Below are 26,788 nucleotides of genomic sequence, written 5' to 3' on the forward strand. Positions count from 1 at the left end.
ATACAGTATACGAAATGAACAAGAGAAAACAATAAAGAACACAAGAAATACTTGGTTCGGGTTTCGATTTGAAACCCTAAATCCAAGGCAGAGACAAGTCTCTTAGTTGAATCTATTATAGAACACAAGCGATTACAGCTTACAAAATACCCTCCGATTTACACCTCACACGACTCTAATCCACCGTGAAACAATGCCTCCTAGCAAGCCTTCTACAAGACTCAAGACACATGCACAATCGGAGAAAACCAGGAGATTTCTCCTCGGCTCAACTAAAATCAAAGAACAAGAACAGAAACCCTAATCTCAAAATGGAGCAGAACAAAGCAAAAGGGAGCCGACTCATTCTATCAAAAACGAGCGCTCAACCTTAATATACTTAGGGTTACATTTCAGCGAAAAGACTAAACTGCCCTTCAGCTACAATATGACATTACAGACCATAACAAGTTCTATAATGACCAAATTCTCCTTAACACCTTTAAGCCATATTCTACAATATCTATATCAAATTCTATATTACATATATCGTGTATTAAGATTATAATGCACGTTATTTATAAGAATCCACAAGTTTACCCCATCAGAGCATGGATGAGTTATTTTCTGATGGGCAACCCCGCCTTGATTCAGCATTTGATTTTGAGTTTGTTTTTCCATGTGTTAAGGCTTTAAGTCGATTTTTATCTGATAAAAACATTGCATCAAATTTAAACAAGTTTAATCACATTAAAATTAAAATTTTTCTTTAATTAAAAAACTCAGTTTCAACAATATATAGACATTAATAGAATAAAGTAACCCTATAAAATAACCGGCAACAACATATTCTATTCTAATACAAAATGTATACCTAATTGCAGGTCTAAAAGTAAAGGAAAATAGAAAAATAAAAATAGCAACAGCGGCTCTCTCCCAAAATAAAATTAAGTTAATGGATTCAAATTTATATTCCTCCAATTTCAAAATTTTAACAAACTACATTTTAAAGCTTTTTCTAAACTCAAATAATTTCGATAAAAATTTTAATTTTCAAATCTAAACTGAAATTTTATAAATATCAACTTTTTTTATGGACATGTAACATTCACTGCAATGTTGAAGAACGTGATCGTCTCGGAACTTCTTTTTATTTCCATCTTCTTTAATTATTATTTTTCCAATAAGAAACACACAAAACAAAACAAAAATACTTTTAACTTTAATTCAAGTCTTCGTTGAACACCGTCCAAAGCTGCAAAAGGGCCAACTAGACTGACTTTCTTTTCATATGAAATGTCATGATAAGTCAACTTCGTTGACCATGCGAATTGGTTGAATGCTTCACCAATTAAGGTAATTCCTTCAAAAAATTGAATTTGTATCTTTTGCTCTATCAAAGTAACCCATAAGTTTCATTACATGGAATTGTGTAATATATTATTGATGAGCATGTTTCCATAATACATAATAAAATGATAATACATCATTTTACATATAATTAATACAAAATTACATGCGTTGTTGGACTATTGTTGTTTGTTACTAGAATCTTGTATTAGGAATGTTAACATAAGTTGTATTTCCAATAATTGACTTGAGTTGTATTTCTTATATAGGAATAATTAGATATCATATATTTTTTGTATAGGAATTATTAGCTATTATATATTTCTTCTATAGGAATAAAGAATAATTGGGTGTCATATAGTTAGCTTAATTACTAGCCTAAGGAAAAGAATTTTTCTTGATTTAGTTAGCCTCTTTTGTATATATATTTGTAATCCTTGTATAAAGAGTATAAAGTAAATGAAAAGTTGTTCCAAAAAACTTTCTATTTGCCTTCATGGTATTAGAGTAGTGATCCTAAGATTATTTTTCTTGGATTTTTGCTTCACCTAAACACAAACATAAGAGACCTTAACACACCAAAAAAAGATGAATACCTCAAAAAATTTGGTGGAGCTTAAGCAACATGGCGAGAATTCCACAACCGCTACCGTCAAAGATCTAACAACCAAAATGAATCAGATTTTGACACAAAACTATACCTAGACCCCAACAACAACATATGATACTACTATTGCACAAACCAAAATCAAACTTCATGGTAAAAACTACACTCTATGGTCCCAAGTTGTTGAGATGTATATCATAGGTAAAGACAGGTTGGAATATATAAACGATGATCTTCCATAACCTGAGCCAATTGATCCAACTTTTAGAAAGTGCAGAACATAAAATGCTATTTTAAAGGGATGGTTCATTAATTCCATGGATTTATCTTTAATAAGTAATTTTATCCCTTTCCCAACTACCAAACAGGTATGGGAATCAATTGCTACAACTTATTTTGATGGAATTGACACATCCCAGGTATATGATTTGAAAAGACGTTTGACTTGAATGAAAAAAGATGAGGAATCTGTTGAATCATATTACAATAATCCTTAAGGCTTATGGAGGGAGATTGATTTTCGCTACCCAACTCGATGGAATGTATAAGCGATATACAAAAATATAATGTTTTTCTTCAAGATACTTTTCTTGATAAACTAGATGATAGACTTGACAAAATTAGGAGTGATGTACTTCAAATACAACATTTTCCTACCATTGAATAGGCTTTCGCTCATGTCTGAAGGGAAGATATCAAACAAGCAATGATGTTAACAAACACAGAGACTACACTGGTTGCTATTATGGCATTTACAGGTCTAAAATCGAGTCTTCAGCAATTGCCTACACTCCAAGTGGCAAAACTTTGGGTCTCTTCTTTAAATAGTGAAAAATCGAATGTTTCTACAAAATCTAAAGAACCAGTAGAGGGAAGGGGAGGTGGTTGCTCTCATTGCAGAAATGCAAAACATACTTGTGACACTTGCTTCAAGTTACACAGGTATCCAAAATGGTGGAATGAACTTAAGGCACAAAAAGAAAAAAAAAAACTGCTGGTGGAATTGGACGAACAGCCCTGGTGAACATGGAACCTCAATTATCTCTTTTATTATTGGTCAAATCTAAAATGAATCAACTACTCTTAGTGACCAAGGTAACAATAACTATGTCTTACTTGTATCTAACAAACATGACTATAGTGGCTCGATAGTAGACCTTAATGTGACAAACCACATGATATTTTGTAAAAGTGACTTTGTTGACACTACAGAACCAAGACATACTAGTATAGTCAATGCTAATGGGGTTGCATATCCAATTATAGGAGCTCAAAAAGTTACTTTATTGCCAACACTTTCTTTGTCGAATACTTTACTAGTGTCTTCTTTTTCAAATAAATTAATGTTAGTAGAACAAGTTGTAGAAGAAATGAATTGTGTAGCTTTAATGTATCCAACTTTTTGCATCTTTCAAGATATTCTCACCAAGAAGATCATTGGGCGTGGTACTAAGAAAGAGAGGTTATATTACATGGATGATTTCAGCTCTTGTAGAGTTAATAATGTGTGTCACTCATTTAATGCAAAGGAAAAACATATTTGGTTGTGGCACTATCGTTTAGGGCACCCTCTATTTGGTTACATGAAGCATTTATTTCCTCAATTTTTTTAAAACTTGAATTACTTAGACTTTAAATGTTATACTGGCATCTTAGTTAAGAGTCATCGTGTACCCTTTCCGATTAGTTCAAATAAAAGTAATATTCCTTCTACTCTTATTCATTATGATGTTTAGGGACCTTCCCCTATTTCAATTGTTTCTAGTGTACGCTGGTTTATGACTTTTGTAGATGATTGTACCTAGGAAATGTAGTTGTACTTGCTAAAACACAAGGATAAAGTATTTGATATGTTCCAGTCCTTTCATGCTATGATTAAAAATCAATTTTTAGCTGAAGTGCAAATTCTTCTATTTGATAATGGGCGAGAATATATAAATCAAGAATTTTAGACATATTTTTTATTAAATAGGCTTCTCCATGAGACTTCTTGTACCTATACTCCATAAAAAAATGGTGTGGCTGAGCGTAAGAATCGACATATCTTAGAAATTGCATGTGCGCTTTTAGTTGGAGCAAAATTACCTAGAAAACACTGGGATGATGTTGTTGTTATTGCTATGTACCTATTCAATCGAATGCCCTCAAGAGTATTAAAGTTTAAGACACCATTACAAGTTTTGTCTAAGCATGTTGTCTTAACTTCTATACTGCTTATTCTGCTACGTATATTTGGATGTGTTGCATTTGTTCATCTACACAAAAATCAACGTGCAAAACTTGACTCTTGTGTTGTCTAATGTATTTTTTTAAGATATGTTACAACAAAAAAGGGTTATCGTTGCTACGATCTTACCACTAAACGTACTTATATCACAATGGATGTCACCTCTTCAGAATATGAGAATTTTCCCTCTTGACCAGTGTCAAATTCTCATCTTTAAAGGGAGATATGAGATGATGGACAAAATTGGTGGGATTGTTTAAGATTTGAGGAAGTTCAAGAAACTATACAGAGTGAAAGGTAAAATGAAAATGAAGGACATAATGAGGTTACAATCACAAAAGAAATTCAAGAAGTCCAAGAAATTAAGGAAAATAAATCTGAATCCATTAAAGGTAGAACCTTTCTCCCTCATGACCCGATAATGAAAATCCTTCTCCTAAGAATACTCAAGAGGTAAGTTTTTCTACATCACCCTTTTGTCTTGTTCTTGATATCCCTGTTGGTTATCACTTCCTTTCAGGCATAATAAGGGCAAACCCCCAATTCAATGTTTGCTAGATGTTCAAGGAAAAAGAACAAAGTATCCTACTGCTAATCATGTAAACACTCAAAGGCTATCCAAGTATCTTAAAGCCTTTGTACACAAGTTATCATCTTGTCATGTTCCTTGTGGAATTCAAGAAGCCTTAGCAAATCCAAAATGGTCTCAAGCAATTCAAGAAGAAATGGAAGCATTACAAAAGAACAATACATGGGATCTTATACCACTACCTAAGGGAAAAAAGATAGTGGGGTGCAAATGGGTATTTTCCTTTAAGTATAAGGTAGATAGGTCAATTAAAAGATACAAGACAAGACTAGTAGCCAAGGGATACACATAGACATATGGTGTAGACTATCAAGAGACCTTCTCACCAATGGCAAAATTAAATATTGTTAGAGTTTTGATATCCTTAGTAACAAACTTAGACTGACCATTGCACCAATTTGACGTGAAGAATGCTTTTCTTCATGGAGATATTGATTAGGTATATATGGATGTTCCATCAAGCTACACCACAACGTCCAACACTAGAGTTGTGTCCAAATTACAATAAGTGTTGTATGGACTAAAATAGTCACCTCATGCATGGTTTGGTCGATTTAGCCTAGCTATGAAAATGCATGGTTTTCAATAAAGTAACTCAGATCATACTCTTTTTTTTGAAGCGACAACAAGGGAAGATAACTATTTTAATAATCTATGTGGATGATATGATTATTATAGGGGATGATGAAAAAGAAATTTCTAAGCTTCAAAGGCATTTGAATATTGAATTTGAAATATCTAGGAAGACTGAAATATTTTTTAGGGATTGAAGTAGCCGAGTCGAGTCAAGAAATATTTCTCTCTTGGAGAAAATATGTGTTGGATTTGTTATTTTATAATTTGTTTGTAGATCCTATGGTTTAGGATTAACTGATTTAATTCAAATTTATGCAAGATAAATCTTACAATCTACCGACCCAAGCAAATCAAATCAAAACAACAGGGCTGAAATTGGGTGGAGGAGTTGCTTCAAACAAGGAAGAGAGAGACGTAAAAAGTTGCCTAATTAAATTAAAGCTAAGTTGAACTAGTTACAAAAAAAGGAAGTTAATGCTTTATATAATTCCCCGTTTTCGAGGCTATCATCCAAAGTTAAAAGAAGGTTGCTAGATTCAATCATCAATTAAACAAATTCTTGATGTAAGCTGGAGAGGTAGTCATATTTAATCATACATTAATTTAGAGAATCTTGTAGTTAAAGTAGTTTCGGGTGCTTGTACAGTAAATTCTTGTATACTATATGCATTTCTTTTATCTATTAAATACCAATAGAAGCCTAGGACATTTCTAGCTTGTAACAGACATTTTGTGGTTATAGAAATTGATCAGATAGGTGTAAGAGTGAGAGATCAGATGCTAATATGGCTACAAAAGAGTCTCCTGTAGTCTTGTCAAAAAAAAAATTGAAATGTTAGTAGCTTAATACTAGGGCTGACTCGAATCCTTATTTATTAGGTTAAGTTTTTCGGTTAAGTTGGTATTAGAGCGAAGATCCTGAATTAAATCCCCACATGTCATGTATCTGCATCCGTATATTTCTGTATCTTCTGTATTCATGCTTATATAGCTACAAAACACTAAAACATTCTCATCTAGTCCTTACAGATAACTGAAATTCTTTGAATAATGGTGATATACATGAGTAATACTGCACCAAAAAAAAAAAAAAACTAATTGAACAAAATGATTTGATGGCATAAATTGAGTTGATTTATATGCCTAGCTTGTGTCATGCAGTCACGTCAGTTTGTATAAAGTTTGCATGTCTAGTATTATTCTACAGATATTCAGAAGTTACACAAAGTTTGTATGTCTGGTATTATTCTGTAGATGTTCAGAAGTTCTTATTTTGGGTTTAGATATTGCTGAAGATCAAGTAGTTTCGGATAACAAATGGTTCTTGTCAGTTAGGAAAGGTTGAATAAAGCTTATTGCTGGTTCTCATGGAGCATAATTTCGGCTTGTATTATATGAGTGTCCCTGGAAACAGTGTGTTTCAAAGCGTAAAAGATTTCCTGATTCTCCTATGAGTTAACCCATCAATTGCTAAAATGGGCTGCCCAATTAACTTGGCTGTGAAGAATCTGCTTCAAATATATATATATATTTTTGGTAACAGGGACTCCGCCCTTATTTGTTGGATGGGTAAACATTAGAAAGGCAAACTCAATTAAAAATTCTAATATTTCACTTATTTTGCTAACCCGTAAAGTTAATCTACTTCAAATATTCTTTTTCCTTATCAATTATACTCAACATTCACAGTTGGCCTTTTTTGAATCACTTGTTCATATGTAATTAGGCTGAATCTCAACTATTCTAAGTTCTATTTCTTCAAAACAATCTGGACAAATTGATGAATATCAAAAGCATCAAATTTGTGGTGAAGAAAGGTTTGATATTAGAAACTGTAGACTTTTGAAGTAAGCTGGGATTTCATTATTGTAAATTTCTATACAAAACTTCATAGAATAAGAAAGTTTCATCGAACTCCAAATCAGGAAAATAAAACTTAATTTATGGACACTAATCCTGATTTTAATCAGTGTTAATCATTAATGGAAATATAATAATGATAATGTTAGACATTTGTGTGTTTTGATATGACAAACCAAGAAAAATGATTACAAATAAACTAACAAAGTTGATTTATCTATGATTTTGAAAATCCGGAAAATGGGCATTGACGCCCATCCCATATGCTGAAGAGATCATTGATCAAGTCATTCCACTATAAACGGACCCTATTCTCAAATGATTGGGTATGGAACGCATGTTCCAATAATGGAACAATTGTTCCATCGCAAGAACAATTCCAATTTTAAAGCTTGCTAGTTTCATAAGCCTCCAAGATAGAACAAACCCATTCCGAGAACTAGAAAATGGAACAACAATTCCTCGGAAGATCTTGAAATAAAATTCGACTGTTGCGGAGTTGATCAAGTATGAACTTTTCGGACAAGTGATAACCTACATTCAGGAATGCTTGTTTCTGTGTACAACCGGAATGCTTGTTCCATGAGACTCTTTCATAAATTTAGTTATCCTTTTCAAAGTGTAACAGCCATATTTTAAATCCTACCGCTAAATTGACTTCCACAATGAAAATAAATACAAACAGGAAATTCATTTGAGATTAAAAGACTATAAAAGGGGTACAACTCTCAAGGTAGTTAGTGAAGAGGAGGAAGGAGATTCATTCATGGTTAAAGAAGATGTACGTCTTCTCGATAAAAAATTCACAAATTCCTCTCACATAACAAAAGAAGTAAAAGAAAAATCATTCAAAAATATAAAGTAAATGATGATGACGAGAATAAGGGAAAATTGGATATTACATTTTATTAATATAAAAAAACCGAGTCACATCAAACAATAATGTTCATAATTGAGAAGAAGAAAGTCCTCACAACTATTTGGAGTAAAATCGATGACTCAAACAATGAAAACAAGTCGCAAGATGAAAAGGCCAACATATACTTTATGGCGTTAAGTGATTTCGACAATGAGGTGTGCAATATGGAATCATACTCTTTGGGTGAGTTGAAAGATGCATTTTACAAGTTAATGGAATGTGATGAGAAAAGGCATTCTAGCTAAGGATGGCAATTTATGCCCGACTTTAGGGGCCCCAACCTTAACGGGGAGGGGATTCTCCAATAGAAACGGGGAAAGGAATGGGGACAGCAATGAAAAAAATTCTCGTAATCAGGGATTGGTTGGGGATAAGGATTCACGTATCCTCTTCTCCCCTTCCCCCCCCCCCCCCCACCCCCTTGCTTCCCCTCCCCACCCCCATCCTCGTCCTTTTATATTAATATATTTATTTAAAATACTAATATATTTTTATAGTTTAAAATTATTTATGTTTTTCAAATTTATTTAGATTTTTGTTGTGCATAATAAAGTAGTTAATATATTATATTTGTGATATTTGAAATAGTGGGTTAATTTTAATTTTACTTAATTTTGTTGTTTAATATATTTATATTGTGTTTAGAAGGTATAAAGAAAAAAAAAATTTTGTGGGTACGGGGAGTGGATAGGGAGGGGACAAAAAATCATTTTCATTCCCGTAGCGGAGACGGAGATTGATATCTCCTACGGGAACGGGGATGGGGATTGAGATCCCCTCCCCGTTGGCATCCCTAATTCCAGCAATGAAGTGCTAAAGAAACAATTATGTTGCTTGAAAAATGAACATGGAATACTCCTAAGCAAGCACAAAGAAATTAAGAAAAGTTTTGATGTTGTGTCAAATGAAAAATGTGTCTTATCAAAAGAACTTGAAAACATAAAAAAGAGCATCATATGACCAAAAGTGAACTTATGAGCTAGAAAAAAAAACAAATTCTAGGAAGGATCACAATAGGAAGCAAGAGATTAGATGAATTATTATTAATGCTAAACCCTATAACAAATCTTATGATCCTTGCAATAATTTAAAAAAAAAAGGCATTCGTAAGAAATGTGCATATTGCACGAGTATGGACATGGCACATACATATGTTCTATTAGGAATGATAGGCCATTTGTTATAAAGAAGGTATAGATTTCTAAAGGCCAAAAGACTTGTTCCCACCCAAGGTATAGTGAAAACTCAAAGTAACCCTTGCTAATTTTCAAAAACCTAAATGACCACTAATCCATTAGTTTTCGCTGTTATAGTCAAGAGTAAAATTTTCATTTAGAATTTTTATTTGAACAAAGAAAATATTATTTCTTTTTTCCCCCTTAATTTTAAAAACTAACCATTTCCCCCTTAACTTAATTTTTAAAAATTAATCTTTCATCCCTACCATATATACTTTTCAGGGTTTATATTTTAGAATAAATAGCCACCCCCCTTAAACTTTGAAACATTGCCCTTGCACCCCAAGAACTTCATTCCATCTTTTTGACAATTGTTATTCCCAAAGATTCTGTCTGGCGACATCTCCCTCCTCTTTGATGGTTTTTTAGTGCAGAAACCACTGAAAATCTGGCCAAAATTGTCAAATTTTTGTGCATAAATCTATGTAAAAATTACATAGATCTTGACGATCTATGCATCAATAGATGCATAGATCAGTCAGACGACATCACACGAATGTTGATCATGTCTATGCGATTATGTCAGACAGATCTATCTGTTCATCGATGCATAGATCGTCACATAAATCTGTGTGATTTTTGCACAAATTTGTATGCAAAAATCTAACCATTTCGATAAGATTTTCGGTGGTTTTCGCATTGAAAAACCACTAGGGAAGGGGGAGTTGTCGCTAGAAAGAAACACTTGGAAGAATAGTTGTCGAAAAGATAGAATGAAGTTTTTGAGGTATAAGTGCAATGTTTTAAAGTTTGAAGAGGCGATTGTTTATTCTAAAATATAAAACCCTAAAAAGTATATATGGTAAGGGTGAAAGATTAATTTTTTAAAAGGCCAAAGGACTTATTCCTACCTAAAGTATGCTACATTTTCAAATTTCCACACCTTAACTTTGAAACTCTCATTTACCCACCCATAAATAGTTATAGTTAACAAAACTCTAACCTCTTAAAATTTTATCTCATTTTTCCACTTTAAATTTTAAAAACTAACAATTTTCTCCCTTAAGCTAAATTTTAAAAAATAACATTTCCATCCTAGGGTTTAGTTTCAATATCTAGCCACTCTCTCCAATATCATCACCGATCATCTCTCCCTTTTGATGGTTCCTCTTCCTCTGACGGTTTGCCCCAATGAGACCCTAACCCCTTTGGCGCTGTGTGACGTCATCTGGGAAGATGATTGATCATCAATCTCATCTTCGTTTGGGAAAACGATTGTCTTCTTAGACGAAGACAAGATGACTTGTCTTCCCAGACAAAGATGAGATCGACGATTGATCTCGTCTTCATTATCTAGAAAGATGATTCACCTTCCTAAACAATATCGTAAGACGCCAAAGGGTTGGGATTATTTGAAGCAAACCTTCTGTGGAAGGGGAACTACCGGGGGGGGGGGGGGGGGGGGGGGGGGACAACCAGCGATGGCTTTGAAAAGAGTGGTTGGATATTGAAACTATACCTTAGGCAAGAAATATGATTTTCAAAACTTGGCTTAGGGGAGAAAATTATTAGTTTTTAAATTTTAAGGGGTAAAATGAGATAAAATGTTAGTTTATTTTTAATATTATATATAAAATAACGATTTTTCCCTTAAAATAAACAGACTTAATATTTCATGGGTGGGTAAATGGGATTTTCAAAGTTAAGGGGTGGAAACTTAGGAATGCAACATACTTTGGGTGAAAATAAGTCCTTTAGCCTTTTTAAAATTAAGTTAGGGGGAAATGGTTAGCTTTTAAAACTAAGGGAAAAAAAATAGCTTTTCTTTCTTTAAATAAAAATTCTAAATGACAATTTTACCCCTAATTGTAACAACTAAAACTAACGGATAGACGGGTATTTGGGCTTTCGAAAGTTAATATGGGTCACTTTTTTTCACTAAACCTTGGATGGGAATAAGTCATTTGGCCATTTCTAAAAGATTGTGGAAGACTAACTTTCATGGACCTATGACAATATGAATACCAAAAAGTTAATAAATATATTGTATGTATCTCCTAAACCAAAGAGCCAAAAATCAAACAAATGGTACATTGACGGTGCTTGTTCAAGACCTTATTCACTATATTGGATCCAGAAGGTGGAAGAAACATAAAATTGGTGACAACGCAAATGGAAGAATGATTGGCACTGACACAATCAAATTTATTTGACATATCTCGAGTCGAATTATATTGGAAACTAGCGTATAAACTTCAGATGTGATGGTTTTTGTGCTAAAATTGATTATATGCATAATTTTGTGTGTTTTGAATCCAGGATAGTAGATAGCTATATGTTTTTCCATAGAACAAACCCTTTCTTCCATAAAAATTATATACTCTTTATTTTCAATTTGTGGAATTGTAGCCTCAACGTTGCTCACAATTTGTCATTCATAAAAAATTGAACATAATTTGTTGCTTCTTTACCATGTGATACAATATCTTCACTTCCACACTATTTGTATTTATAGTAGTTACAGATTTTCATGAAAGCTCTATGCTTTTCCAAAATACATTTTGCGTTACATTAAAAGGTATTGTTCATTAGCACAAGTAATTGCAAGACGACCAATTTCGCATTTTTTCAGTTTTTTGGTGACGAAAATGGCCAACAAGTTAGTAATCTATTCCTTATCAACTTTTAATCATTTTGGTGTTGATATTTCACTGATTTGATGAAGATTTTTCAAATTTTAGAGTCAAGGTTTCTGGTATGAACAATTCATTTTATGGGTCGATTTTTGTGTGTTTTATATGAATTTCTTGAGGGCTTTTGTTTTAAAGTATGCATAGATTTATTTTGTGTTGAAATAGGAGTAACAAATTGCATTTTTTGGTCAGAAATTATGGTAAAGACACTGTTTCATGATGAAGTTAGACGACTCATGTATCACGAGTCATATAATTTCATCACGAAACAGCTGGGTTTTTAGGTTTTCAAGATAAGGGGGAAATAGGAGTTTTTAAACAATACGTAACCTTTGAGATATTTTGCGATGAGGGGAAAGGGGAGTTCTTCAACAGTGACTATTTGTGATATTTTGCGATAAGGGGAAAAAGTGAGTGTTTAAACAGTTATCCTTTGTGATATTTTGCTATTGGGGGAAATTGCTTTTTTTTTTTTGGAATTTGGCAGACATATTGTAATTTAATGGCTTTAGCAGGGGCGTAGGGGGGGTCTCGGGGAATTGACATTTTCAAGGTTAGAGAGCAGATTGAATTATGAGGTTTATGAAGGGGCCAACTGAAATTGTTATGGATTTTGGGGGGCAATAAAAATTTCTATGGATTAAATGGGACAAATTAAAATTCACCATGAATTTGGGGAGCAAATAAATTTTTCATGAATTTGGGGCAAATAAAATTTGTCAAAAATTTAGGGGGCAAATTAAAATTTTTGCTATCTAAGGTTTTTCGGCTGGGGAATTGACATTTTCAAGGTTAGAGAGCAAATTGAATTATGAGGTTTATGAAGGGATCAATTGAAATTGTTATGGATTTTGGGGGAAATATAAAATTTCCACGGATTAAAGGGGACAAATTTAATTTACCATGAATTTGGGGGGAAAATAAATTTTCATGAATTTGGGGCAAATAAAAATTTGTCAAAAATTTAGGGGGCAAATAAAATTTTTGCTATCTAATGTTTTTCGACTTACAGTTTTCAAATATTTAGTTCGTTTTTTTGAATTATTGTGGTAATTGATATATTTTACTTATATAAGGGAGATGTACGTTTCATATTACCCTTTGTTCATGTGCAGGTTTTAAGTTTTTTATTTGTTTTTTTGAGTTATTCCAATAGTATTATGAAAATTGTTGTGTTAACAATTTTTTTTTTATTGTTTGACAAAAAGAGTAAAAAAAAGGAAGACGTGAGGATTATCAGGGGGAACAAATAGGGAAATTGAGATTTTACAATAAGAGTTTATACTTCCTCACAGAGATAATAACCTAGGTAAAACAGAAACCCATGGCTTTGATCGTGTCTACATTAACCTAGAGGCAATTACAAATGTTTGAGAGAACATGCTTTGGATATTTTCTATAGTTTAGAGACATGAGATTTAGGTTAGTCTTGGTCTACTCATTTATATTGAGAAAGGTTATCAGACGTGATATGAGAGACCAATTATGGTTTCAGATCAATAGAGTAGACATGAGGTTCAGTCCATATGAGTTTGCTCTTATTACCAACCTTCATTTCTCCACGTTCGCAGGCATTACGATGTTTATTCCACGGGATGGTAGAAATAAGATCAGAGACACATATTTTAGGGGTGTTAGATTCGTGACCCACGAAGATACTGACAAGGTATTTATCGCAAGGCCATAGGGGGTGATGATAAGGACATCATTAAATTGGCTCTATTATATTGTCTCCATATGATGTTACTAAGGAACGATGATCGAAAAAAGGTTGATACGCAGTTTCTCTAATTGGTTGATCATTTTGATGGATTTAATGTCTATTCATAAGGAAACAAGCATTGGAAACGACATACCAATCCATTTGCAAAACCATTACGAGGTTATCATTAGACTTACCCAACACTAGTAAGAGAAATTATGATATTGTGGGGGTTCTTATAAGCTTTATAGGTTAGTTAATCAATGTCAATAATTTTTTTTATTGTTAGTAAATTAATGGAATCTAAACTTTTATTTTGTTATTACAGTTTTTGACATACAAGATGCTAGACTTCATGTCTAACTAGGTGAATCTAGTAAATTATTTTATGTTTCCACACATGTTTAGGTAGAAGTCAAAAGGCGTCCTAGGATGAGGTGATGCAGGATATTTATTCAACAAAAATACGGTTAGTAAATTTGAATTGATTAATTGATTAACAAAATGGTAATTGTTATATTTTAATGAGTAGGATGATATAAATTTCCCATTGGATACTTTTTCAATCAAGGAGTAGATGTCATGGTATATTGATGTCGTTGGCTACTTTGGACCGACATGTCTGCTTCTTTTCTCTCTACCAACATCAGTATCATCATTATCGACTCTTACAACCGGTGTATCTCCACTTATTGATCCTACTCCTCCCATGTCACCATTGATTGAGCCTGTTCCTATTTCTCTATTAGTTAGCACCCTATTGTCGAGTTGACTGCTATCAATGACTGAGGTGTGCTCCCCATGATGGAGCACCTATTGCCTGTCAACATAGCCCCCATGATAGAGTGCCTTTTGCCTGCACCCGCTGGCATGGCCCCCACGATATCCACATTTGATACTGTATTGACGAGATGAGGCAATCTTATTTTAAACAGGATGTAGCATGAGATGTCTTTTTTACAAAAGGAGATATCTGGTCATATATCTCATTTGGAGGTTCAGATGAGTTGTTTAAAGGACATTGTGACATAGATGTGACCAGATACAATCATTTTGGTGAAAAAATCACATGTTTATTTATTCATTATTAAATATTTTCTACCCATTAGTCTGACACGTATATATTTGTACAAGGTTCTTGCGATGGTTCTGGTAGGCCCACACCTATACTCACTGAGATTTCCTCTCCTCTTTCAGCCGAGGTTAGTAATTATTTTATTTATTATGACATATTTTATGAAATATTATTAAATAATTTATTATTATATTTCATACAAGGTTTTCCCAACGGTCATGGCAGACCCTCTCCCCTAAGCGCTATGATTTCATCTCCTTGTCCTACAACCACGGTTAGTAATTATTTGTTATAACATTTTATATGAAATGTTACTGCACAATTTATTATTACATTTAGTATATGGTTCTGGTCATAAGGGAGTCTCGGTTCACAGTTCTCCATGTACGCCATCCCTCATCATGGAGGTATATACATTGTTGTTATGAAGTCAATTGAATGAAGTTAATCCCAACAAGTGATAACTTGTTATTCTTCATAATTTCAAGATGAACGATTATTATTCCTAGTGGACCTCCCAAGTAGAGTGAGCAAAGGGGTGATTGACATCGACTCACAGAAAGATGATTTTATCAATATCTTATCGCAAAGAGATGCTACTGAGGTATATCTATAATTAAATATGTTTTTTCTTTTATAAATTGGTAACTAAAAATAGTAAATTTCGTTGACTTGACATCACAAAAAAATTCTCCCATCGAACCTCTTCTTACGTATATCAAGAAGGTAACATTAGCTCATTACATTGAGTGTGTTAATTAAGATTAGAGGCGAATTCTTATCACAGAGAGATGGTACTGAGCTCATTACAAATTTTTTGTTTATAATGATTATTTATGAATCTACATTGAATAATTCTTCCTCTTGTTGCAAGCTTAGGTTTGAAGACTTTGATTGTTTTTCTTTTGTGAAATGATACTTGATTATAATTGTTCTCATTTGTTTTCTTTTAGTGCTATGTTCAAGTATTGTTCTGTACTTTATTTCCTTCTAAAAGTGTTCAATATTGTCCATTTGATATGAAATTTAACCTGCTGGAAAATTGGAAACAACAAAATGAATGGATAGTAACAGTTCTGAGTAGGAACTACACCTAAAACCAAAACTAACCATGTTGGTTATGGGTAGGAACTAAACTTGGTTGGCTCTGGCTCTGGTTCTGGCTCTAGTTCAAGCTGAAATAAAACAAAATTCTTGTTTTTGTGTCAAAGGCTGAAATAAAACAAAATTCTCTCAATACCTAATGTATTTATTTAGATTGGAATCACTTACTGTGGTTGGATAGAAGTTTGGCACTATCTTTGCGAGTTCAACCTTGTTTAGGAAATCTTAATGATATTTTGGCTGAAAGCTTGGCTGAATTATGGGGTTTTTGTTGTGTTCTTAATAAACATAATTATGTTAATATCTTTCCTGGCTTAATTGGTTCGAAAAGCTACTCTTCTTCATTGTTAGTAAACTATGCTTCTGAATAGATTTTCTTAGATATTACCAAGTTTTTAAAAATGATTGTAAACTACAATGAAGCTTTATAAATTTTGTTTTGAATTCTGGAAATTGTCCTTTAACTAGTGGTGGTCAATAATTTTTTATTGCACTAAATTCATGAGTAATAATGTGTTGTTATGATGAATGTTTGTTGTTTTCTTTGTAGGTATGTTCAATTTAATGTTTAGTGTTCTTTTTAAAGTTTAGGTTTAAGGTCAGTGTTTGGTATGTGAAACTTGTGTTTAAATTAAGTAGTTTAAGGGGTACATTTAAAATACGAGACTGATTCTTCTGTTTTTACTAACGAGTTGGGTTTACCTATTTATGGAGACTGATTAGGTGGGAGGACACATGTGACATACAGTTGCAAAATCTCTTCCTATGACAATACTAGATATGAATGATAAGTTTTATTTGCAAAAGGAAACTCATATTTCTGATCAGTTTATACTAGCTTGTCCATTTTTCTTTATCCTTGGTATAAACATGCCCTTACTTAAGTTAGAAGTTAATCTAATCTTTAAATTTTGAGCCCTAGAAAATTTGCAATTTCAAATTTCAGATCAGTGCTTGTATATTTTATTGTTTAATATGATGCAGTACAGGGTATCTTGAATTTGGACCGTTATACTATTATGTTGTTTTCTCCGACTAACCATTGGCATATGATTGTGATGTAGAATATGACATCAAGAAGAGTAGAACCATCTGGAGCAAGTCGAGCTTCATCATAAGCATCTACTGCAAGCACGATGGCTCATTTTGTATGTGCATCCATTAAGAGAAAATCGATGCAAATTGAAGCACCTATACCTACTGAAATAGTTGGAATTAATGATGTGGATATTGATTTGGCTGCAATAGGAGATTTTGATGTCTCAGCTTCAAGTAAAGAAGCTGAAGCAACTGAACGTCCTGAAAGACAAACAGAAACACCACCTTCTGTTATTCCATCTACTAAGAGGAGGAAAACATCAGCTGTTTGAGAGTGTTTTCCAGAATATATGTTTGTTACTATTGGAGATGCTACATATGCGGTTTGCAAGTGTTGCCAGGAAAAGAAGAATTTGCAAAAGACCAAGGCTACTTCCTATTTGAAACGACATATGGGGCAAAGTGTTGAAAGGAAGAAAGCAATGGGGAAGGACTTAGTCGTAGGGGCACAAACTATCTTGGGTTTTGAGCATTCAACCTTAAGGTTACCTACTCCAACTGTGGTGAAAACAAAGATGAATTATGAGCATCCCAAGGTCAGTTTGAGTTCAATTAATAACGTCTATTGTTACTATGAAATTGTTATGAAATTAATTGTATTAACTAATGCAATGATTATGGTGTTAGTGTTTTAGGTTCGAGAGGTCTTAGCTCACTTGGTTATGATATCTGAATTGCCATTTAATATAGTTGAGCACCCCGACTTCATTAATTTTTGTCACGTTCTACAACCTTTTTATGAAAAAGTTGGAAGGAAACAAGTAAAAGCTAATTGCATTAGGGTTTATCAAGTAGAGCGTGAGAGGTTGAAGAAGACTTTTAAGGAGACTAAAAGGATTAGTATTACTACTGATCTTTATAAGTCAGATCATCAAAATATTGAATATATGGTACTCACGGCATATTGGGTGGACCAGTTGTGGTCTTTAAATAAACAAATTATAAATTTATGCACCTATCTCCACCTAGGAGAGGAATAGACATTGTAACAACAATTTTTGACTGTCTAAAGGGTTAAGGGATTGAAAATAAGGTAAAATCAAATTTGCAAATTGTTTATCAAAATACACATAATTTTATTGCATATAATTTTATTAATATTCATTAACTTTGTTTGTAGGTGGAAACTGTCATAGTAGACAATGCTATTACAAATGATAGTTGCATTAGAAGATTGAAGAAAAATTTTCAAATGCAGAGACTTTTGTTGTGTGATGGAAAACTTTTCCATGTTAGGTACACTGCCTATATTGTAAATTTGTTAGTTCAGGATGGGGTAGCTATGATTAAACCCATCATAGACAATATTCGGGAAAGTGTGAAGTTTATAAAAGCTAGTGAGGCAAGACAAAAAAATTTTGCGAAAATTGTTATGGAGTGTGTAATAAAAGAGAGAAAACTAGTTTTGGATTATGCTACACGATAGAATAGTACATACAAAATGCCAATGACAACACTACAGTTCAGAGAGGTTTTTCTTCGTTTTATGTTTGTTGAGTCAAGCTATATAAATTACCCGACAAGAAAAGAGTGGGAGAGATTAAAGGTTGTCTGTGACCTTTTAGAAATACTTGTTGATATAATAAAATTAATTTCTGAGTCGCAGTATACAACTGTAAATAGGTATTTTCAAGAAGTGTTTAGGATAAAAAAGATCCTTAAAGAGCAAGAATTTGATGAAAATTATTCTATATCAATGATGGTGCGAGCAATGTCAGAAAAATTCAACAAATATTGGGGTGAGGTGAATTTTCTTATGGCGATTGCTAGCATCATAGATCCTAGGTAATTAATTTACAATTGATTGGTTTTATTATAATATATAGGTATACAAAGAACATGTTTCTAACTAATTAGTTTGGCTTGTGATGATTTCAGGATAAAGTTTCTTATAATTACTTTGACATTTCCTATTTTACATGGTGAAGAAAATGCCCCTGTGGAGATAGAAAATATCAAAAGAGCGTTAGAAAAATTATACAAAGAATACATTGACATGTTATCATCAGGAAATTCATCAACTGTATTTGCACATCTACAATATCAATTAAGGACCCAACAAACACCATCAAGTACATCAGGTACATTAGATCATTGTCATTAAATGAAACTTTATAACATATCATAAGTTCTAACATTTAATTTGTAGGTAAATCATCAAGCTCTCAATATTCAGAGAGTAGACATTATGGTCTTGGATATAGTTGGTTGTGTTTGAAGGATCATAAAGAGAAAACATACTCAGAAAAAACCATGAAGTCTGAGTTAGAAATGTATCTAGAAGAACGTAGTGTTGAGATACCTGACGATGTCAACTCAAGCAACTTTAATGTGCTTCACTGGTGGAGGGACAATCAATATAAGTATAAAGTACTTTCACAAATGGCAGTTGATATCTTAGCAATTCCTATTACAAAAGTGACTTCGGAAAGCACATTTAGTGTGGGTAGTAGAGTGATTGACACATACAGGTCATCTCTATTGCCAGAAATAGTCAATATGCTTATGTGTGGAGCCGATTGGATGAGAACACATTATAATATTAAGAAACAAGATGAGCTAGTCAATTACTTATCACAACTGCATGATCGTTAAATTGATTTTTTATTTAATTGTTAGCAGTATGATTAATAGCTTTCATTCATTTTTAATTTCTTGAAGATAGAAGGTGAAAACGAGATTGTTGAGCCTATCTTGCCAGATAAATAAAGATATAAGGTAACATAATGTTTAATAGCATTTAATTCTTAATTATTGTTGTCTTTATAATGTTTAATAGTTGAGTAACTTTGAAGGTGTATATGACGTTGTTTTTTTATCTTAATAGAATCTGGTTGGGTTTAATAGCATTTATGAAATTATGTTGCACCTATATTGTTGGAAGCAGCCTAGATTTTATGGATGTTTTGCAAAGGATCATAAAGACCAAGGGGTGTTGAAAATTATGCTATGGTAAGCACTAAGCAGATCTCATGCTTTGAATTGCCTGTCCTGAAAATTATTAGTCTTCCCTTCAATTGTTCATAACTTGACTATAGACATCATGAACAGTCCTGAAAATTATTAACTTGACTATAGATGTCTTGTTAAAGCTTTTGAGGTGGAGATATCTCACATCTAATGACTTTGGTTCTGAGATCATTCATGCAGCTGTGATGGAAAACAATGTCTAGGTAAGAGAAATCTAAACCTAGTGCTAGTACTTCTAAATGTGTCTTCATTAATTACAGTAGAAGGGTAATTTATTATATGTTGTATGTATCTTGTTTCAGAGACTAATGGGAGGACATTGGAACAATAAAGTCTTTTTATGAAGTTAACTTGGGCTTAACTGAAGAGGTTGGTTTTTATGCTACAATAGTGATCATTTCATATTTCAAATGTCTTCAATTAAGTTATTTGCAAAACTGCAAAGGGTATTCACATATAGTGATAATGTCAGCCTAGCAAAACCAGATTTTCTTTGAAATTGATAATGAGCATGACTTTTCATGTTTGCTTCAGCTTCTCTGTTATTCTTGCACACTGTAAATTTTGGAAATTTGAAACTGTCTGTTACATTACTACTTTATTCTTTCACATGATTTCTATATTTTGTTCATATGATTGCTGTAAAAAAGGCCTCCCTTGTGTGGAGCTGATTGAATATTACCTTTTGATATCTAAAATGAGTATTTCCTTTTGTGCAGGTTCCAAAGTTTGAATTTTATGATCTGAAGACTCCTTTCTACACTTCTCGTTTCCTACCACCAACCAAGATGGATAATTGTCAGGTATGCTGCCAGAGTTCTGATTATCCTCTTGGCTTCATTCACTTGTCTTCATTCACTTGTCTTCCTTTCTCATTGTTCAGATTTATTTTCATATTAAGGATGCAATAATTTCACTTGGATGTTTCCTGCGAGAATGCAGTGTTGAACATTCCATAATGGGTGTTGAGCTAAAGGTGAGTCATTCATTGCTTTCAGATATTCTCTTCTTGGCATAAGAAGCTTGTTGGGGAAAGATAAATTTAATTTATTAAAAATTTGACTTATCTCTCCATGATTCTGTGATGATGGGTGCATACTTTTACCAAACGGAATCTAAAATTGCATGTCTACTGGCAGAAAGGAAAGTCCCTATCGGAATCGGACAAAATATGAAAATCAGGTAACTAAATGCAGAGTTGAGGAGAATTAAATATCAAAAACACTTTTTCTAATCATTTTCCCATTATTTTTCTTTGTGGGAACTGCATCATTGACAAAAATGTTGTTACTGTGCTACCTCTACCTCTGCTGCTCTACTGTGTAGAAGTCACAAGTAAAGAAAAAGGAAAATCAAAAGCAGAGGAAGCCATTTGCTTTCTATATTGTTTCTCCGTTTGGATTCTTTTTCAAGAAACACACTTCTCTGTTTTCTCCTCTCTCAAACTTTTTTTTTTTGAAGATGCCAAGACCAGGTCCAAGGCCTTATGAATGTGTTAGAAGATCTTGGCATAGTGAAAGGCACCAACCCATGTGAGGTCCTCTCATTCAAGAAATTTTCAGGTCTAACTCTTTTCACTTTTTTTATTTTTTCTCTTTATCAAAAGTTCATATGTGTGTGTATGTGTAGTTACCAATTTTTGGCTTCTATTTTGTTTAGAGTTGTCAATGAGATTCATAGCTCAGCAACTAAGAAGAACAAGCAATGGCAAGAAAAGCTCCCTGTTGTTGATACGAACCTTAGGAGAACCACACCTCAAAAGCTAGCTATTGAGATGGGAGAGCCCAAGGCCATATAAACCCCACATTAGTTGTCCATACTTTCCAATGTGGGATCCAAGTCCCATACCTTGCATTTAGGATCGTAACATACCACCACGCTCCGCAGCCCCGGCGCCCACGCGGGCTGGCTGTGCGCTAGCTCCCTGCTAGCCCCGGGCGAACACTGCAATGCCGGCGTCACCCCCCGCGCCGCACGATTGCAACTGAGAGACATGGTGATGGCTCTGATACCAAATGATACGAACCTTAGGAGAACCACACCTCAAAAGCTAGCTATTGAGATGGGAGAGCCCAAGGCCATATAAACCCCACATTAGTTGCCCATACTTTCCAATGTGGGATCCAAGTCCCATACCTTGCATTTAGGATCGTAACAGTTGTTGTCTTGAAATCGAAAGAAATTATGTACTCTAAAGCCAATTCGGAGGTTGGTTCATTTTAATCTTCAACCACTCTAAATCTCAAACGGGGTTGGTCACTCTGCATTTAACTGCTGAGATTATGAATTAAGAGACAAGAAAGGAAACGTTTTTATGCATTTTAGTTCCAAATTTTGAATTTTGTCTTCCCTTTCTTATGTTTCTCTGTAAACAAGCCTAAAGTCTGATATGTTCTTGGGTTTAGTATTGTTGATTTTCAAGCTTAAATGTTGCATCTTGATTATGTGATAGGCTGAATATATGGACCTTAAAACACTTTGGGACAGAACTAATGATGTCATTAACACGATTATTAGACATGATGAGAGTTCTGAAACTGGAAAGCTACTTCCTCCTTGTATTGAAGGTTTGTATATGCTCTTCTCCTGTTACTTTCTTATTTCAAAGTTGTTTTCTTTTTCAATTTTACTGTGCTTGGGAGTAATTTTAGCTCATCTTAGAGAGACTGCCACCTTAAACTGTTGTTCTTATCTGTGTGATATTGAGCTTTGTTGGTTAAGAAGTGCTACTCTTCTCAAAGTGAAATTCTGTGTGTGATTCTTCCCAATCTATGATATTTGTTATCTGTTAGCTGCTCTCAATTTGGGCTGCATGCTAAGAAGAATATTGAGGAGCCAATGGAATAGTCAGCCGAGATGCTACCTTAATTTGGGCGCCCAAGAGCACACTAGTTTAGAGAACATCACTCCAGGATATCAGACTGTTAATCAACATTATATGCCACGTAACTCTACTTTGATGAAACCCACAAGCACAGATGCAGCTCAAAATCCTGTTGTTCAAAGCAATATCAACTCCACCAAGAAACTTCCCTTTGCATCTGAGAATTTTCCTTACATGAAATCCTGTTGTTCAAAGCAATTGTAAATTTTGACATTCACAAGGACAATTGTAAATTTTAACCTTATTTAAATCGCAATACAACAAGTGGGTGCTTAATTTTTTAATCTAATTTTTATTATTTATACAAATATAATAAAAAAAACTTTTGTCAAAATTACCCATATGTCACGCCAACATGTTTATTGTTTTGTTAAAACTTAAGATAATTTTATTTTGTTCAGTTTTAATAACTGATTAATATAAGAGGATTGATTCCATACAATAAAATTTAAAAATTCAATTTTAATTTGAAAAATTAAATAACATCTAGTATAATTAAATGTTTACATAGATTAAAGTAATTTTGATGTAAAATTTATTTTATTTTGAATTTTAGATGAAATTATGTTTGCTAGATGGTGGTGGTGGTAGAGATGAGGTTAAAATGATTATTAACTCAAAATCTTTTTACATTTGTATAATAAATAAAAATTAAGGTAAAATTGTTTATCCAATTAAAAAATTATTTTAATTTATTTAAAGAAAAAAATCCAGTTAAAATTAATGTATACGGATTAAAATGGGATAAAAGAAGTTAAGTCAACTAAACTAGTGCCCGAAAAATAAAAAATTATTATAAAAACCAGAAAAACCCTCACTGTACACAACTGACAAACAAGAATGGAAGTTGCAGGGATTGATTATCTGCTACTAAATTAGTTTTGTGTTTCTTCTTGAAAATATTTAAAATATATAAATAGATTGATTTACAAACAATGAAAACGCATTAAACAATGTTTAAACGAAAATAACATTTTGAAACTGTGATCTTGTGAACTTTAAGCTCGTTAGGCTCAGCTCGATGGCTCGATGGCTTGGCTCATTAAGCATAATCGAGCCTAGCTCGATAGCTCAAATCATTAAACATATTTGATTTTAGCTCGTTATAGGCTCGCGAGTAGCTCGGCTCATTCTGTATTCCGAGCCAAGCTCGTGAAAGGCTCACGAATAGCTCGCGAGCCAACGAGCTCAAATACAAGTTGCCTTTTCATTATGTTCGATGAGCTTGAGCTCGAATGAACAGTTATCGAGCTGATATTGAGTTTGCCTGTGTTCAAGCTCGGTTCGATTCGAATCCACCCCTAATTAAGATGAATATTGAATTAACAATTTTATGTATTTTTTATGTTGGTGTGGACCATTCATGATAAGGTAATTCAAAAGGGTCTACTCGTATGCACTTTATGCACAAATTTGATCAAACTAAGGGTGAAACGATATATTCAAACCATCCCACTTCAGCTGCAAAGTGTAAGGATGCTTTCCTCAAATGGTATAATAAAGATGTAGCATCGGACAACCATAAAGTATATTGCATAAGAGCAAAGTCTAAAGCCATTTTTTAGCACAAGGTTATTGAGTTGCGTGAGTGACTAACTGACAATATGAGTAGTCTATATCCATTGACTTTGTTTAAATGTTTTATATATTCATAAAAACATAAAACAATTCATGTTCTATATCCAATTCATGTTTTCTTGTCGATCATTAGTATGTAGATTCCTTCTTGGCATTACTACATCAGCACCAACAAGAGTAATAGGTCGTCATCCTATAGAGTTGGACGACGACCCATACATTTATCGTGAGGCATATCAACATGGCATACGATAATTAAAGTGTCACCTCGTAAGGTGACTATAAGTGGTTGAAGCTTTTCAAGAAGATAGTGGAGGTAGATTACACATTGAGTTTATTTTATAAACCATAGGGGGCAGTCAATCGAGTACTATAAATGTGTGTTTTTATTATAATTTAATTATATACAACACGTGTCTCATTTATAATTTGTCAATGTTTGCAGGGTTTCATACCGATAAATTTTGGCTATGCCCATTAGGTCATAAGGGTCTTAGATCCATGTGAATAGAGGATTACTATAGATAACACATAAAGTGCTATTATAGATGAGACCTTGCACCACCTTCATCCAGACATTACTAACATCCATGAGTTTTTGGACCATCACAAGTCATACACCAAAATAAGATCACTTAGCATTGCGTAAAGTGAAAGGTGTCCTTCAGTAGGGCATAAGATCTGGTGATTGTAGTGTTTTTATGTTGTGCTTCATAGAATGTTTGGTGGTTGATTGGACTTTGGATTTCCCCCACGTGTCCTCTACTTTGATGTGTAGGTGTTTGACCTCAGAATTGCATTTTCATTGCATCGAGTAAATCACGGATACATATGTTTATTTTAGAGTTGTTATGTATATATTTTAAGTGTGATATTTTATTAGTTATGTATATGATTTCATGTTTTATTAGCTTTATCAGTGTTTAAAATAAATACACCAACAATTCATAAGTAATTTTAATACAAATGTAAATCAAACATAAATCAAATGTAATAACTAATTAGTAAATATCATAAATATAAATAATAATGATATAAGATTCCAATGATTCATCTTATTTCAACATTAATAATATTGATATAAGATTCCAATTATTACATTTCATTTCAACAAGTACATAAATCAAACTAAATAGAAGGTATAGGTTATGAAATCTCTTTCCTTTATTTCTTCACATTAGACCTAATGGCACAAAGCATGGAACCAAAGATGGATTCTTACAATGTGATTGTACATGCCCAGGTTAATTACATCGATTACAAACCTTCGGTATAAAGACCTCACCCTGTAAAGGACATCGATTCCTATTTGAAGGATGACTCAATTAACGACAATCGAGAAACTATGGCAGAATAAGTCTTTCTTCCTCAGTATCTAACCATTTTGATTGATCCCTTAGTGGATTGACAGCTTCTGCATAAATCAAACGGTAGAATTTGATGGTGTATAATAGATGAACCCATATATAGGCATTGGTAAGCCTCATATGTCTTATGATAGCAACGATATACATGCATAAAATACATGTTTACTCATGAAATTGCACAATGCTTATGTATTTGCACCTACCTATAACCTGATACCGAACATTTGTAATCGGACAAACCTCAAAGTTCACTGACTTCAACATATGGTGGCCAAGCTTATTCTTTATCCATGGTGCAACTTCATGGGGACATTTATCTGTAATTTTTAAAAAGCATCAGTATATTCGTGACTAAATAAGCATAAGTGTAAAAAGTCATAGACAAATAGGTAATTAGTATTAACACTATAAATACTTGCATGTTTTCTCTTCTCATAAAACCATCGTTGTAAGGTGTCTCGAATGAACTCGGCTAGTATCACGATGGGCAAACCTCGTGCATGTTTGACAAGTGTATTAAATAATTTTGTGATGTTGGTTGTTATTATGTTATACTTGTAGCCTAGAAAATGTGTCTTACTCCATCACTAATACTCTACCTCACATAGGTAATGCCTCGCTTCCAGATATATCTCATCAATAGATCTCATCATGAACTCCAAATTTGCTTCTGTATAGGTCTTCGTTGTTTTCTAGTATAAACACGTAACTTGTGAGTTATGCTTATACTTCGATCACATGTTATAAAAAAGGTGGTGACAACAACATCCATAGTGTACATCTAGAAATACCTCAACCATTACAAAGTATATAGCGTAATGTCGGTTTGTAAGATTATTGCCAACTCTGACACTTCACAAATGATAATTTTTAAGCTTTGTCAAAAAGCAACACCACATTGAATGATCTTCCTATTTTCCCATGCCAAAAGCTATTGGGTAGATTTGGTTATTACCATCCGAGGTCATGACAAGAAATAAATGTTTAAAATATCGACCTTTTAAGAAAACAACAATAATGCAAATAACCGAT

The 26,788-nt window shown here is 33.2% G+C and overlaps 1 pseudogene; it reads left to right on the forward strand.

Moving 5' to 3' along the window:
- Window positions 1-21,388: 21,388 nt before the first annotated feature.
- Window positions 21,389-23,015, forward strand: LOC123203424 (annotated as a pseudogene).
- Window positions 23,016-26,788: the final 3,773 nt, after the last annotated feature.

The sequence above is a fragment of the Mangifera indica genome, chromosome 19 (assembly GCF_011075055.1).
Source record: "Mangifera indica cultivar Alphonso chromosome 19, CATAS_Mindica_2.1, whole genome shotgun sequence".
Taxonomy (NCBI): Eukaryota; Viridiplantae; Streptophyta; class Magnoliopsida; order Sapindales; family Anacardiaceae; genus Mangifera; species Mangifera indica.